The sequence below is a fragment of the Tenrec ecaudatus genome, chromosome 3 (genome assembly GCF_050624435.1).
Source record: "Tenrec ecaudatus isolate mTenEca1 chromosome 3, mTenEca1.hap1, whole genome shotgun sequence".
Taxonomy (NCBI): Eukaryota; Metazoa; Chordata; class Mammalia; order Afrosoricida; family Tenrecidae; genus Tenrec; species Tenrec ecaudatus.
The window spans coordinates 121,221,657-121,236,995 of NC_134532.1; the positions used below are offsets into that span (position 1 = coordinate 121,221,657).

At 37.4% G+C, this 15,339-nt stretch overlaps 1 non-coding gene across 1 annotated transcript; it reads right to left on the reverse strand.

The window, feature by feature from the left end:
* Positions 1-14,267: 14,267 nt before the first annotated feature.
* Positions 14,268-14,458, reverse strand: LOC142443912 (U2 spliceosomal RNA). Its single transcript, XR_012783637.1, has one exon. It is a non-coding gene; the product is annotated as a U2 spliceosomal RNA (small nuclear RNA).
* Between the last annotated feature and the right edge of the window lie 881 nt (positions 14,459-15,339).

Genomic DNA, 15,339 nt, shown 5'->3' on the forward strand with positions numbered 1-15,339 from the left:
TAAAATACAAAATTCCTGTTAGAAACTGACACCATACCTTGACTTCTTCCTTTCTCTTTCTTTCTTTTTTTGTGTAAGTATTTAATAAGGATATCTTATGTTGACTCTGACAAATGTTACCTAACCAACAGCTTTGGCTTAAAGGAATATGGAACACAACAAGGGAAGTCTGCATTTAGGAAGTACGAGTCAAAATCAGAGGATAAGAATGTTTCTTTTCATATGAGAAGTAATGTTTATACCACAATTTCTCAATTTGGGGTGGGAAACCAATAGAGTACAGTTGAGGTGGATTTTCAATGGAACAGACAGGTTTCTCCATCAAGGCTTCTTCTTCTTTATCTCCTCTTTTATAGATATTATTAAGATGCATGATTCCATTAGATCAAGCATAATTCTACAATTGCTACCATCACCATTTTCAATACATTTTCTTTACTATTGAACTCCTTGATACCAGCTCCCCTTTATTTCTTTCCTCCCGTGCTCTGCCATCCCCTGGATCCTTAATATATTTTATCTACATTATTTTGTTTTTGTTTACCATAACTTACACCATCCCATGTATCCATTCACCTAAAATTCTGATGTTCGTTCCCTTCAAGTGGGGTTATAGAGTCATAGTTGCTTTCAGTTCTCCCTTTCTCCCTTTCTATGCCTCTCAGGGAGCCATTGCTCCCCTTACTGTTTCTGAGGGGTTTGTCTATCTAGAATTGCATGCATCAAAAGGTCTTTATTGTACTAACATGCATACATAAATCTAGCAAGATAAGTGTTGTAAAACTAAGGCCACAATAGTTGAGGAATGAGGACGAATATGTTTCGTCAGTGCTCTACTGCACCCTAGATATATTGTCTCTTCCGTATGGCCATTTTCTGAGGGCCTGTCCAGTTATCTCACAGGTAGTCTTTGGGTCTTCACTTTCTCTGTGTTCCTTTACATCCATTTGATTGTTTGTTTTTGAACTTCCGATACCTATTTTAATCGATACCTCATGATCACACAGGCTGGCATGGTTCTTACATGTGGGCTTTGTTGCTTTCTTGAAAGATGGCCACTTGTTTAATATCAAGTCTTTGAGATGCCAGGAACGATATCTTTTAATAGCTGGGCACCATCAGCTTTCTTCACCACAGTTGCTTATGCACCCATTTTGTTTTCAGCAATTGTGTCAGGAAGATGAGCATCTTACATTGTCACATTATTAGAACAAACTGTTCTTGTACTGAGGTAGGATTTAGGTAGAGGCCCAAAGTCTGCCTGGTTTCTTATTGTATTTACTTATATATTAATACATAGATAAATACATCTATCTTTACATATTTATGTCTTTACATATTCACATATCTCTATTTATACCTATATACATAAATTTCATATCCTCGTTGTTTCCTCTATTTCTTTTTTCTTTCCTTCTGCCCCACAGCCATGTTCACTCCTTGTTTACCTCTCGGTAATTCCTCTTGGGTACATCTCAATTGAACAAATGACCAAGGGGCACTACACCCTCCTCACCATCAGTTTTATGTCTCTTGTTATTCTCCTGTTCCCAATGTGTTGGCTCACCTCTTGTCTACATTGTGCTTGTCTTCAAAATGTGTGTGGAAGCAAAGACAGGAAAGTAAATCATTAAGATATCGCCATGCATCTAATTATTGAGAGCCTTTGAGTGAGAAGTTTTTCCCTTTTTGAAGATTTACTGCTGAGTATTTTAAAAATAAAGATTTTTTTCAAAGAAGCAACAAGGAGGAGGATGAGAAGAGGAAGAAGAAGAACAAGAGGAGCAGCAACAATGGGACTCGAGCTTTTGTGTTGGAAGATGGAAAGAACCAAAGTTCTCCTGCTCGATTTATTGAAAATATGAAAAACTCACACAATAAACGCAATTTTATTATTTGTCCAGCTGTTTTTTTTGTATTAACCGCTCACCCTGGATGTTCATTTTAACATTCCCAAATGCTAATATTAGCCAATCTTTGAACAACTGGAGTTTGATACATATGGAAAATCTTTCTCATAGGATTTTCAAAATTGTATATCAACCATTTAGTTCTTCTGATTGGTATTCACAATCGCTTTACAGACTAAAAAGGCTTGAGAAACTTAATTGTTTCTCCTAAGTTCCACTTTACAACATGTTAAAATTGTGTTGTGGGAATTACACATCATTACTATTACTTTTGTTGTTAGTTGACTTTGATTGGACTCCAATTATGACACCATTATGTATAGCAAGACAAAACTCTGATCAGTCCTACACCATTTTTAATGTGATGCAGTATATTATTGCAGTTATTGTGTATTGCTTTTCCATTTGTGGGCTCCTCCTGCATTTTATCAGACGATATTCTGTTGTGATTGATAGGGATTGCACTGGCTGAGTTCCAGAGGTAGATCTCCAGGCCACTTTTCCTAGTCTGTCTTAGCTGACGGTGCCACTATAATAGCTCTATCACAAATGACCCCAGTCATATTTGAAATACTGGCCTAGCTTCAAGCATCCTTGCAACACAGTATGACAGAGTGATCAACAGGTGATAGAAAATACTACTGCAGTGCTGAGGAAAATAAATGAACGTGATTTATGTTTTTAGTTGCATTGAAGGGAATATTTCACTCACAGCTCTATGGGCATAATACCATCTTAAGATCCTTGGAAGGATATTTTTGTGGAAAGGAAGAAGAAAATTCAAAATAATACAGACCCTCCAAGGACTTTTCGATGGTACCACACTAGAGCACTCAAACGGTGAGGAACAAATCACAGATACAAATTTTAAATGTAATCATAAGAGAATGCATGCACTGGTCAAAAGCAGTCATTATTGGCACAGAACATTACAACGTAACAGTCTGTTCTTAGGGGAGTATTAATAACTTGTAAGGAAAATTATAAACTGTTAAAACTTTGCTTCCTTGACATTCTCATTTAAACACCAACCATGGAATCTTAATTTTCTTAGAATCATATTCTATATTATTTTAAAAGGATAACAAAGAGACAAAGTCTGACACATTTTTAAAAATTAAAGACTAACTAATGAGATAATTGTAGATTCACAAATAATTCAGAGATCCTATGTATGACATATGCAGTTTTAAGTATTCAAATATCATATAAGTATCTAGAATTCATGTTATCAAGCTCTCATATTCAAATGGCATTCAACAATGATAGCGATGCACTCTAGCTCAGACCTACTCTTGGATAGCACATTAAAATTGGAATCTAGTTAACACTGTGCGATATAATCTTATAGCAGAGAATTGCTATTGTAGGGACCTTTTTGGTTGTTGTTAACAAGAACTTGTTTTTGCTGTGAGGAATACTATCTTGTGAATGGCCTGCTTGCTCAATGTTACTGTCAAAATATCCCACCCCTCATTCCCTACTGCTACCCAAAGCATTATCATGAGCTTGAGATTCAAGCCAGACTGTCTTTCACAGACGTTTCATCTTGAACAGAATGGTAACAGGATGGAAAATACAGTCAGAGATCAGGCATCTCATCTGTGATGCATTAATAAAATTGCCAAGTCAATTCCTGCTATCATAAGGTCCAAGAGCTGCCCTAATTCCTGATTCTTCTGTGGCCTTGTGTTTCAGCAACATGATGCATTGATTTTCCAGCCATCAGGACAGCCTTCTGATGGCAACTTCCTTTCTACAGTTATTTTCTGTTGGTTATAAGCAAAGACTCATATTGATAAAAATCTATCTCTCCCTTTTATAATTACTTACTTCTTTCTAATTACATTTGAGGAATGTCAGTGTAGAGAATATGGAAAAGCATGGGAAGTGTGGGAAAAATGCTCAAAAGCTCCCATTTTACCAGGAAGACACAGTTACTGCTATTTTCATGTTTTCACTAAAGTTTTTATGTGTGCATTTCTATGTAGATTCAGAAAAATGTGTAATGTAGTTTTGTTATTTTCTATTTAATATTATTGTTGCATGGTTTTCAAATAAGCCATTTGAAAATTGTTTCTTCAAGTTCATACTTTGCTCAGATTACATTTATTAATATATATACAAAGGATTGGTGAAGATACCAAATTTAGTTCTGCTTTATTTGTATAAGTTTTTTAGTTTTATATATTCTTTTTCTCTTATTTTTACATATTATTTTCTTCTTTTAAAAATTTTATTGTATTAAATAATATACTTTTTTTAGTATTTTGCAAGGCAAGTGAATTATTCATTGCGAGTACTCCCCCACCCAAAAAAACCCACAAATGGTGACTACACCTGTGGATCTCACCAGATGAAATACTCAGGTATCAAATAGAGTGTATCAGTGGAAAGAGACATCAGAAAGCCAAATATTCCCAGTCAGGACATGGTCATGCGGCAACTTCAGAACAGACACTCAATTGTTTACATCCAAGTTCAAAAGGAAGGTGAAGACAATTAAAACAAGTATTTTAGCGTCAAAATGTGATCATAAGTCTATTTCACCTGAATTTAGAGACCACTTTAAGAATATATTTAGCATAATGAACACTAATGACTGAAGACCAGAGGAGTTGCCAGGTTACATCAAAGATATTGTACATGAAGAAACCAAAACTCTTTAAAAAGACCAAAAAAAGTGACAAGACCTCCAACTTGCTCTATCATGTGTGGAAGCTAGAGATAAAAGAAATGATGGAATAAAAGAGCTGAAAAGATTTCAAAGGGCAGCCTGAGAAGAGAAAATGTTATCATGAAATATGCAAAGCCCTAGAGTTAAAAAACAAAAAGGGGAGATGTGCTCAACATTTCTCAAGCTGAAAGAATTAAAGAAAATATTCAAATTTCCAGCTGTAATATGGAAGGGTTCTTTTTTTTTCTCTTTTTACATTTTATTAGGGGCTCATACAACTCTTATCACAATCCACACATATACATACATCAATTGTATAAAGCACATCCGCACATTCTTTGCCCTAATCACTCTCAAAGCATTTGCTCTCCACTTAAGCCCTCTGCATCAGGTCCTCTTTTCCACCCCCCTCCCTCCCCCGGAAGGGTTCTATAGGCAAAGTATTGAATGATGCAGGAAGCATCAATAGAAGACAGAAGGCTAATCAATGACACTATAAACAGTAGGACCTTATTCTCCAGGGAGATTATAGATAAGATTCTCTACCATAAAATAACAAGGGTGCTTCTAAAAAGAACCAGAGGCAGATTTTTTAAAAACCCATAGATTTAGAAATGGATTTTGGGCTCGCAGATAGTCGTTGCCCCAATCTGAGAATAATTAGTACTTAGGGCATGGCCCTACTCAATACAAGCCCTCAGGAAGGAAACATGAAGACACTGGTATGATAGCAAAGTGTAGTGGAGAAATTAGATGGTGCCTGGCTCTCAGAAAGAACAGCAGCCATGGTCTTAAAGGCTTGTTCTCAAAAAAGCAGTCATTTAACTGAAATATCAATTAAACTCACATGGAAGAAGCACACTAATATCCACGATCCAAGGATTGTAAAGTATATAATTCAAATCTGAAGGAGGGCATAATATCAGAGTATAAACTGTAAGACTCTGGTGTGCAGAAGGTGTGGATGACACTGAAAGCCCAAAATACATTCATAGGCTCTACATAAGGAACAAACCTCTAGTGATTTCCCTGTGACCATAACTGAGAGCTGGAAGTAACCTGTTTATCACATACAGAGTATTAGAGAGATGACTATGGTGGATTAAAATGATAAATCTCGCTTGAGATTAAAGACTTGTCATTTGATCTACCTTTGAATACATTATGTGCTTGATCTATTTTTTAATAGTCCCTCTTTTTTTTTTACCCATACTGTGGTTTATCACTGTTGTATTTTGTCATTGTGGGTAGCATTTTTAACTCCTGTTATATATTTTTCTATGTCTGTTGGCATATGAGACCCAGAAAGGATAAATCTATAGAGACAATAATTATAATAAAGCTTCCTGAGGGCTATGGCTTGGAAGTTACGGGGCGGCTAGGGGGTGCTAATATATCAAGGAGTATAAAAGGAATATGATGTTTTGAAACTGATTGTGGTCATGATTGTACAACACTGTTTGATATGATTGATCTATGTAATGGCATGATGTCTGGAACAGCATCTAATAAAATGGTCTGAAAGAAACACAAAGGAAAAAAAAGTGACATGTTAATAAAACCTTTCATATTCAAGCACCTCTTGAAATACAGAAATTCAATGAAGCTTCTTTAAAAGAGAGGAAGAGAGACGATAGAAGGGATACAGTGTCAATGTGCCAAAAGGAATTGATTACTTTCAAACATTTCAAGAGGCAGCATGCAGTGAAGAAACAATGGTTTTTGAAGGAAAAGTTCAAGCCACACTGAAGGCATTGGAGACTAATGACACTCAATACATTGGGAGACAACAAATTGAAATGCTTCAATGAATGTAGGCACCCTGGAAGTGCTAAATATATATATATATATACACATATATATATATATATATTTTAAAAAGAAGAAGCAATGAAGAGACCTACTTGGCTAGCCAACTGGAAAAGGTCTATCCTTGTGCCTGCTCCAAAGAAAAATGACCTAGAAAAACGCAGAAAATATGAAATAGTATCATTAATATGATATATAAACTAAAATTTTAAAAACATTTTATTAGGGGCTCATACAACTCTTATCACAATCCATACATATGCATACATCAATTGTATAAAGCACATATGTACATTCTTTTCCCTAATCATTTTCAAAGCATTTGCTCTCCACTTGAGCCCTTTGCATCAGAATTTTGCTGTGGAAAAATTTTTAAATGGTTGCCAAAGGGAACTGCTATATTTTCAAGGCAAATTGTAAAGAAGCAGAATGAGGAATATTACTGCTGCTGTCAGATGGTTCTTGACTGAAAGCCAAAAATGACAGAAAGGTTGCTGTCCCTGTTTTATTGACTATGCAAATGCAGTTGACTATGTTGATCATGACAAATTATGAGGAATGTGGCAAATAATGGGAATTACATAACTTTGGACTTATGATGAACCTGTAACAGACCAAGGGCAGTTGTTTAAATAGAACAAAGGGATTCTGAAGAGTTTAAAGTAAAAAAAATGTATATATGTATTGTATCTTTTAATCATAATTATTCAATCTATCTTCTGAATATATAATCTGAGAAGTTGGACTAAATTAAGAAGAATGCATTATCAAGATTGGAGGTAGACTCAGCAAACAGTATGCAGGTGATAGAATCTTGCTTACTGAATATGAAAAACAAATGAAGAATTTACTGATGACGATCAAAGACTATTACCTTCAAATGTAGATTACACTTTTACATAAAAAATACTCACAACTTGGCAATAAAGAAAAAATTTAATTTGTCAAATATTTTGTTTTACTTAGATCCATCATCAATGGCTATGGAATCAACAGACAGAACATCAACCAAAACATTGAGTTGGGAAATTTTGCTGCAAACGATCTCTTTAACATGTCAAAACACAAAGAAGTGATTTTGAGGAATAAGGTATGCCTGACTCAAGCATGCCTTTTCCTATTGCCAAAAAGTTGGCTCATGAAGAAGGAATGTCAAAGAAGAATTGATGATTTTTAATTATGATGTTGCTGAAGGTGACTCAATATACCATGGACTGCCAGATTAACTATTTCAAATCTGTTAGAAGTACAGTCAGATGTTTCTTAGAACCAAGAATTTGTAGACTTTATCTCATGTACTTTGGACTTGTTAGAAGGAAGGCCGGTCCATAAAGAAGGACATCACACTTGGTAAATGATCGGGCCATTCAAAAATAGAAATACATTCATTAAGAAGGATTGACAGAGTGGCTTGAACAATGGTTTGAAACACAAAGACTATTGTGAAGATGGAACAGGACTTTGTCGTGACTTGTTCTGTTATACATAAGGTAAAAATGAGTTGCAGTTGACTGGACTCCACCTAACACCATTATTATAAATAAAGACTGAATTAATAAAGTAAACTTCTTGCTGGTGGGCATTTGTATGCAAAACAGGACCTACTATTGAGTTCCTCATCCCTTGAAATGATCATTAGGACTTACATAACATTCAGAATTTGGTCCCAAATCTTGACTTTTCTAATGTGTTTCAACTTGCATGTCCCTTATATTTGGAATGGAAATCCTGTCCTTAAACCAGGTGAGGGTTATTCTTGGTCTTCCTTTTAAACTTAATAATTCATCACATGTTGCTAAAGCTCTACTCTTGTTGCTTCAACCCCTGAAGTACTTTTCATTGTAACCTCTACACAGTACTCTGGGTAACCAATGCATCTCAACTAAGCAATGACACAGGTAGAGAAGTTCTTTAGACAATTCCTTGAAGACAGAGGAATATTTCTATAGCACAATTTTAAATTAATTCTGATTGTACTCAAAACACCACATATATATTTTAACTAAATGTTCTTCTCCATTAAAGCAGCAATAAATGGTTATTAGAGAAAATCTATAAATATTTTAAAAAACCAAAGTACAACAGCATTTTTACAATAGAGAGTCAAACCGTGAACAGTGTTCATGTTTTGGTGTATTTTTATTTCTGCTTGAGGTTTTAATTCCTGCTTACACTCTTGTGATCACAACAAGTAATATAATTGTGTAAAATTCCTTTATATTTTAAATAAGGTTTCTTATGAAAGCAATGCTAATTCGATTAAGGAAAATATAAAAATATTGAAGAAAACTACAAAGAAGTGAAAACAACACAAGAATTCTACTCTCCAAACACATCAGATAAAAAGATGATGAGAAAATAAGATTTTAATGTATACCCCCTTAATTTTTACTCTGACTGTTTCATGTTTAAGGTCATGCTGCATATACAAATTATAGTTGAAGTTAAAATGGAAGTAGACATAGTACCCAGATTTTAAAATATAAGGAACTATTATTAAAATTAATATTTACCATTGCATTTATTTCAGTGGTAACCAATAAACTACAGAACACATCTCCAAATAATACTTGCAAAATTATTTTTTGCAGTAATACCTTTAAAGGTACTGAAAAAATAATGACTGGTTTGCATATCCATGAATGTGGTCATTGTGTTCCCCTTCAAGCTTTATTCTGAAGGAAAGCCTTCTGTTTATTCTTTATTTCACAGTGTCCTAAGAGTACAAATAATGAACATTTCTGATAAAGGGCTCGACCACATTTATTATTCAAATGCCTTTAAGTATAATGGAGATTTTACATCAATTCTGAGAATAGAGGCCCGCAGGGGGCCTGCAGCATAGGGGTTAAGCACTAGAGCTAGACTGCTAACCAGAATGTTGGCTATTTAAAACATTCAGCCACTATGAGGGAGAACAATGTGACAGTCTGCTTCCCTAAAGTTGGAACAAAGAGGAAGGAACAGTAGTTGAAAATATGGACTTGGTGATAGAAATGAAGCTGGAGGTCATGGGGTAGAATTTTGCAGACTAATGACTAGTTCAAGCAAATACCGTTCTTCAACAACACAAAGGGCGACTATTCACGTGGACTTCTCCAGACAGAATACATATAACTTGAATTGACTCCACCTGTGGGAAGAGACCATGGAAAAACTCGGGAAAGGCAGCTAAAACCTGGCCAAGGGTTGACTGTGTGCTAGAACATTAGTTGCTTCTATGCAAGCGTGGGTTAAAAGTGAGAGAAATTAAAGCAAGTCCATGAGCACCAAAATAAAATCTCAAGTCTTTCCCATTTGAATTTCGAGAACACCTCGTGACATATTTGACAAGATGAACATTAATGACAAGACCCGATGAACTGTGGGAAGACATCAGGAACATCATTCATGAAGGCAGCAAAACATCATTACACGGACAGGAAAGAAAGAAAAGATCCAAATGGATGTCGGAAGAGACTCTGGATCTTGCTCTTAATCATAGAGAAGAAATGATGAAGTCAAATAAGTGAATAGAAAATTTCAAAAGGCAGCTCAAGAAGACAAAACCAAATATTATAAATAAAGGTACAAAGACATATAGTTAGAAAGCCTAAATGGCAGAACACACTCTTAGGCTCTTAAGCATTTCTGAACCTGAAAGAACTCAAGAAAACTTCAAGCCTCAAGTTACAATGTTGAAAGATTCTGTGGGCAAAATATTAAATGATGCAGAAATGATCAAAAGAAGATAGCAAGAACACATAGAATCACTGTACCAACAAGAAGTAGGCAACATTCCACTACTTCAGGAGACAGTATATGAGCAACAACTGGGGATGCTGAACGAAGACTTTTAAGCTGCACTGAAAGTTTTAGCAAAAAAAACAAGGCTCCAGGAATCGGTGAAATAGTAATTGAAGTGTTTCAACAAACTGATAAGGCACTGGAGGCCATTAGTAATTTTTGTCAGGAAATTTGGAAGACAGCTACTTGTTCAACTGACTGACAGAGATTCATATTTTCTACCATTCCAACAAGAGGTGACCCAATAGAATGCTCAAACTATAGAGCACTATCACTGATATCACATGTGAATAAAATTTTGGTGAATATCACTCAACGATGCATGCAGTAGTACATGGCAAGAGGTTCAGGCCAGATTCAGAAGAGGATGTAGAACCAGGGATCATTGCTCAGGAGAGATGGATCTTGGCTGCAAGCAGGGCTGCTAGAGAGATGCTTACTGGTGTTTTAGTCACGACGTGAAGGAATTCAACTGTGTGAATCTTAAAATAATTAGAATGCACTTGATGAGAACGGGCATTCCAGAGCACTACATTGTGCTCATGAGGACTTGAACACTGATCAAGAGGCAGTTGTGTGAACAGAACACGAGACAACTGCATGTTTAATGTCAGAAAAGGTGGGGGACATGCTTGTATCATGTCACCATCTTTTTCAATCTGTATACTGAGAAAGCAATCTGAAAAAACTGGAGTATATGAAGAACGTGGCATCAATAGCTAAGAAAGGCTTGTTAACAACCTTTGATATGCACATGAAAAAAAAACCTTACTTGCTGAAAGTGAGGAGAACGTGCAACACTTGCTAATGGAGATCATGAAGCACTTGCGAATGAAGGTCAATGATTGCAGAGTGCAGTGTGGGTTAAAAATCAACATAAAGAAGATCATTATCCTCGTAACTGGACCAATAGGTAAAATCTTAACAAATGATGTCTTCCTTGGATCCACATTCAATGTTCATGGAAACAGCAGTCAAGAGATCAAATGATGAGTTCCATTAGATAAAGCTACTGCACAAATTCTTTTTAGAGTATTGAAAAACAAAGATATTGCTAAGGTGCACCTGACCCAAGCCATGATCTTTCCCATCGCCTCATATGCATGTGAAAGTTGGACACTGAATAAAGAAGACTGAGGAAGAATCCATGCATTTGCATTGTGGTGCTGGAGAACAATATTGAATGTAGTATGGACTGCTAAAAGGACGAATGGGTCTGTCTTGGAAGCACTATGGCCTTCACACGAAGTATGGTGAGACTTCATCTTACTTGTATGCTTTGGACATGTTGTCTGGAAAGACCAGTCTCTGGAGAAGTACATCATGTTTGGTAAAGTAGAGGGCCAACAAAAATGAGGAAAGCTCTCAATGAGATAGATTGATCCTGTGGCTGCAGCAATAGGCTCCTGCATCGGACTAACAGTGAGGACGGCTGAGGACCTGGCAGTGTTTTATTCTGTTGTGCCTCAGGTCGCTCTGGGTTGGAATCAACTCAATGGTTCCTAACAACAAACCATCACAATAATTATATATCAAGAAAGCATTCTGTTTCAAATGAAGTCAATTCTAAGCTAGACCATAAGTTAATTTTCAGACTCAGGAAGTCACATACCAGTGAGGAAGATGGTGAAGCAGGAAGCTGAAGATGACAGGCAGGAGAGAGCAGGGTCATGTGGATCCAAAGTCAGTGGAACCACAGCAGGGAACTAACAGCTGTTAGGTCTAGGTGGCCCTCATGAGGCCACCTGTGGAGGTACACACAGAGGCCCAGGGAAGTCCTAGTGAGGAGGAAGGCAACTCAATAGAGAAAGAGATGATTCCCAGAGTCCCTCACTCTCATACAAAAGTTCAGACCTCCAAAGAGGTGTCATCAAGCTATCACTTGATTGACAGGTCTGACTAGATTATACCTCTAGCCAAGAGTGCCTGCTTGACATAATCCCTAACTACTAACACACTTCCTATTTCTGTTGTGTATGACTTTCTGTATATGAAATCCAGGAGAGGAGAATCTGTAGAGATGGTAACAAGATTAATAATTACCTAAGGGCATAGCAGGGAAGGATGGGGGTAAATGAAGTGCTAACGACAAGAACAATAAGATGTTCTGAAGTCAATTGTGCTGGTGATTACACAATACCAGTATGAAGCAGTGAACAGAGATGTCTGAGGAGCAGGCCCCAATCCCAGCTCTATGGACCACCTCCCCAGAAGAATGCACTGCACAGGACAGCACTGAAGATACAGCTCAGAGAAAGGGGTGAATCTGCTCAGAACACATGGGAGAAAAATAAGAAGGAAGGAGAGATAGATGGATAGATGATAGATAGATAGATAGATAGATAGATAGATAGATAGATAGATAGATAGATAAACACTTCCTGGTCCACCAGGCCCTGAGGACAGTATTCCTGCTTGGAGCAGTCACTACACAGAGAGGACACTATAGCTGGCTCCATCACAAGACACAGCATCCCTCACTGACCCATAGAACTCCGGGGAAAACACTGGAGACACAGTACAGGAATTGTGACTGATCTGACACTCCCACAGTGGGGCGCAAAATGAAGGGATGCAACAGAGCAGCAAGGGTAGCAAAGCAGTTAAGTCCCTGGAGGCAAAGGACATTTCTAGAGATATAAATACAGGCGTGTACATATGTAAATATATATAAAACAATAGAGACATAAATCTATGTGCATATATTTATATGTTAAGTATTAAGGTAGCAGACAGACATCGGGCCTCTACTCACATCCTCCCTCAATGCAAGAACATTTTTTTAATAACTTGACATTCTGTTATGCTCACCTTCCTGACAAGATCACTGAAGACAAAATGAGTGCATAAGCAAATGTGATAAAAAAAAGCTGATGGTGTCCGGCTATCAAAAGATAGAGCATCTGGGGTCTTAAAGGTTTGAAGATACACAAGTGGCCATTTAGCTGGGAAGCAGTGAAGCCCACATGGAAGAAATACACCAGCCTGTGTGATCATGAGGTGATCACACCCACAAGACAATCATATTGATGTGAACAAAGGGAGTTGGAGTGGAAACCTGAAGCTCAACTGAAGTCAATTGGACATCCGCTCACAGAAGGGTCACAAGAAAGGGACGGCCCAGGCATGATGCAGTGTAGCACTGATAAAACACACAACATTCCTGCAGTTCAGTAGTTCTCAATCTTTCTGATCGTGCTACACTTTTAATACAGCTCCTCATGTTGTGGTGACCCCCAACCATAAAATTATTTTCGTTGCTACTTCATCACCGTAATTTTGCTGCTGTTATGAACTGGGTGACTCCTGGGGTCGTGACCCATAGGTTTAGAACGGCTTCTCTAGTTCTTTAATCCCCCTCCCCCGCCATCCTGACACCAGTTCTAACTTACACACCTGGCTAGGTAAGAACATGCGCACTGGTACAGATAAGAGGTCTAGACACACACAATCCAGTACAGATAAACCCCTCAGGAACAATAATGGGAGCAGCGATACTATGTGGGTAGGTGGAAATTGTGGGGCTAAAGGGGGAACTGATTAAAACGATTGATGTATAGCACCCACATCCTCACCCAGGGTGACGAACAACAGACCCATAGGAGAAAAAGACAGCAGGCCGTGTAAGGTATGAAAATTACAATCATTTATAAAGTATCAAGGGTTCATGAGGGTGGCAGGGGGGGAGAGAAGGAAAAAATGAAGAGCTGATACCAAGGGCTCAAATAGAAAGAAAATATTTTGAAAAGGATGATGGCAACATATGCACAAATGAGCTGGATACAATGGATGTATGGGTTGTTGTAAGAGCTGTAAGAGTCCCCAATAAAATGATTTAAAATAAATAAATAAATTGTATTCAGATATTTCTGAAGTAGATGCCAGTAAAATTATTTTTATTAATTTAATTTAATTTATCTATCTATCTATCTATCTATCTATCTATCTATCTATCTATCTATCTATCTATCTATCTATCTATTTTTGCTACTACCACCAAGATCTGCACCTGCGGTGGCTCCACCCGGGCCTGCGCCCTAGGCTTCAAGGCTCACCACAGAAAACTATTTTTTATAAGCCCCCTGCAGGGCTGCACCATTCCTGGAAGTACTGTAATACCAGATTGATGTGTGGAGAGGATGGAGCAAGCTCCTAATCCAAGCTCTACTTATAAAAATATATTTAATATGTTGTCCTCAGATAGAGGACACATCAGATATTAAACTGATAAGAACAGATACTACACCTCATCTTAGCCAAAAGGGCAAGAAGCAATTATAAAACTATTTTTTGGGGGGGGAAAAATCCTCAAACTCACTGCCATCCAGTTGATTTTGACCACATAATGCAAAATAGAATTGGCCCAGTAGATTTCTGAGAGTAAAAATTCTTATCTGTCTCCAGCAGAGAGGCTAGTCATTTTGAGCTGCTGCCTTTGAGGCTAATATTCCCAGATTTGACTCACGTACCAACAGAGCTATTTTGTCAAAGGATTAAGATCTTGGCAAGCCAACTGATCAGTTCTACTCTGTCCTACAAGGTTGCTATGAGTTGGAAGCAAATTGCCTGCCAATGGGCTGTTTTGGTTTTATCTTTGTTTATACAATAGAGATTTGAGTAATTTAAAAATAAATCCTCCAGCTGAGGACAACTGAAAGGACTGGAGAAAATGTCGATCCAAAAGGAAAAACAAATCACTAACAAGACAGGTGTGGCCAGTCACAGTCTAGGAGATTAACCCAAGCCGAAGCTGCATAAGAACAACGTGGGACGAAAATGATGAATTCATCCAAACTCTTGTTCTATGTGGTAGTTACATCATCTGGTGTCAACTTGAGACTATTAAGAGTGAAAGGGTGCAGTTTAACCTGTCAATCAGGTCGCAGCTTGATGACCTCATTATGAGGCACAAAGGAGATAAATAGCTCACTGGAAGCCAGACACACTCTCTCTCTGCTTTGTATTCCTGATGACCAGCCACATGGAGCTACACTGATGGAGCCAGAGCCCTGGAGCTGGAGGAGCCACATGGAAACCCATGTCAGTGCTGAGATACTTCCACTGCCACTGGATCCACTAGACTTTCCACACATTGGCCTGTGATCTTCTTGCATTCAGTGTCATTGCATGTGGTATATGTGTTAAAGAAGAATTTAT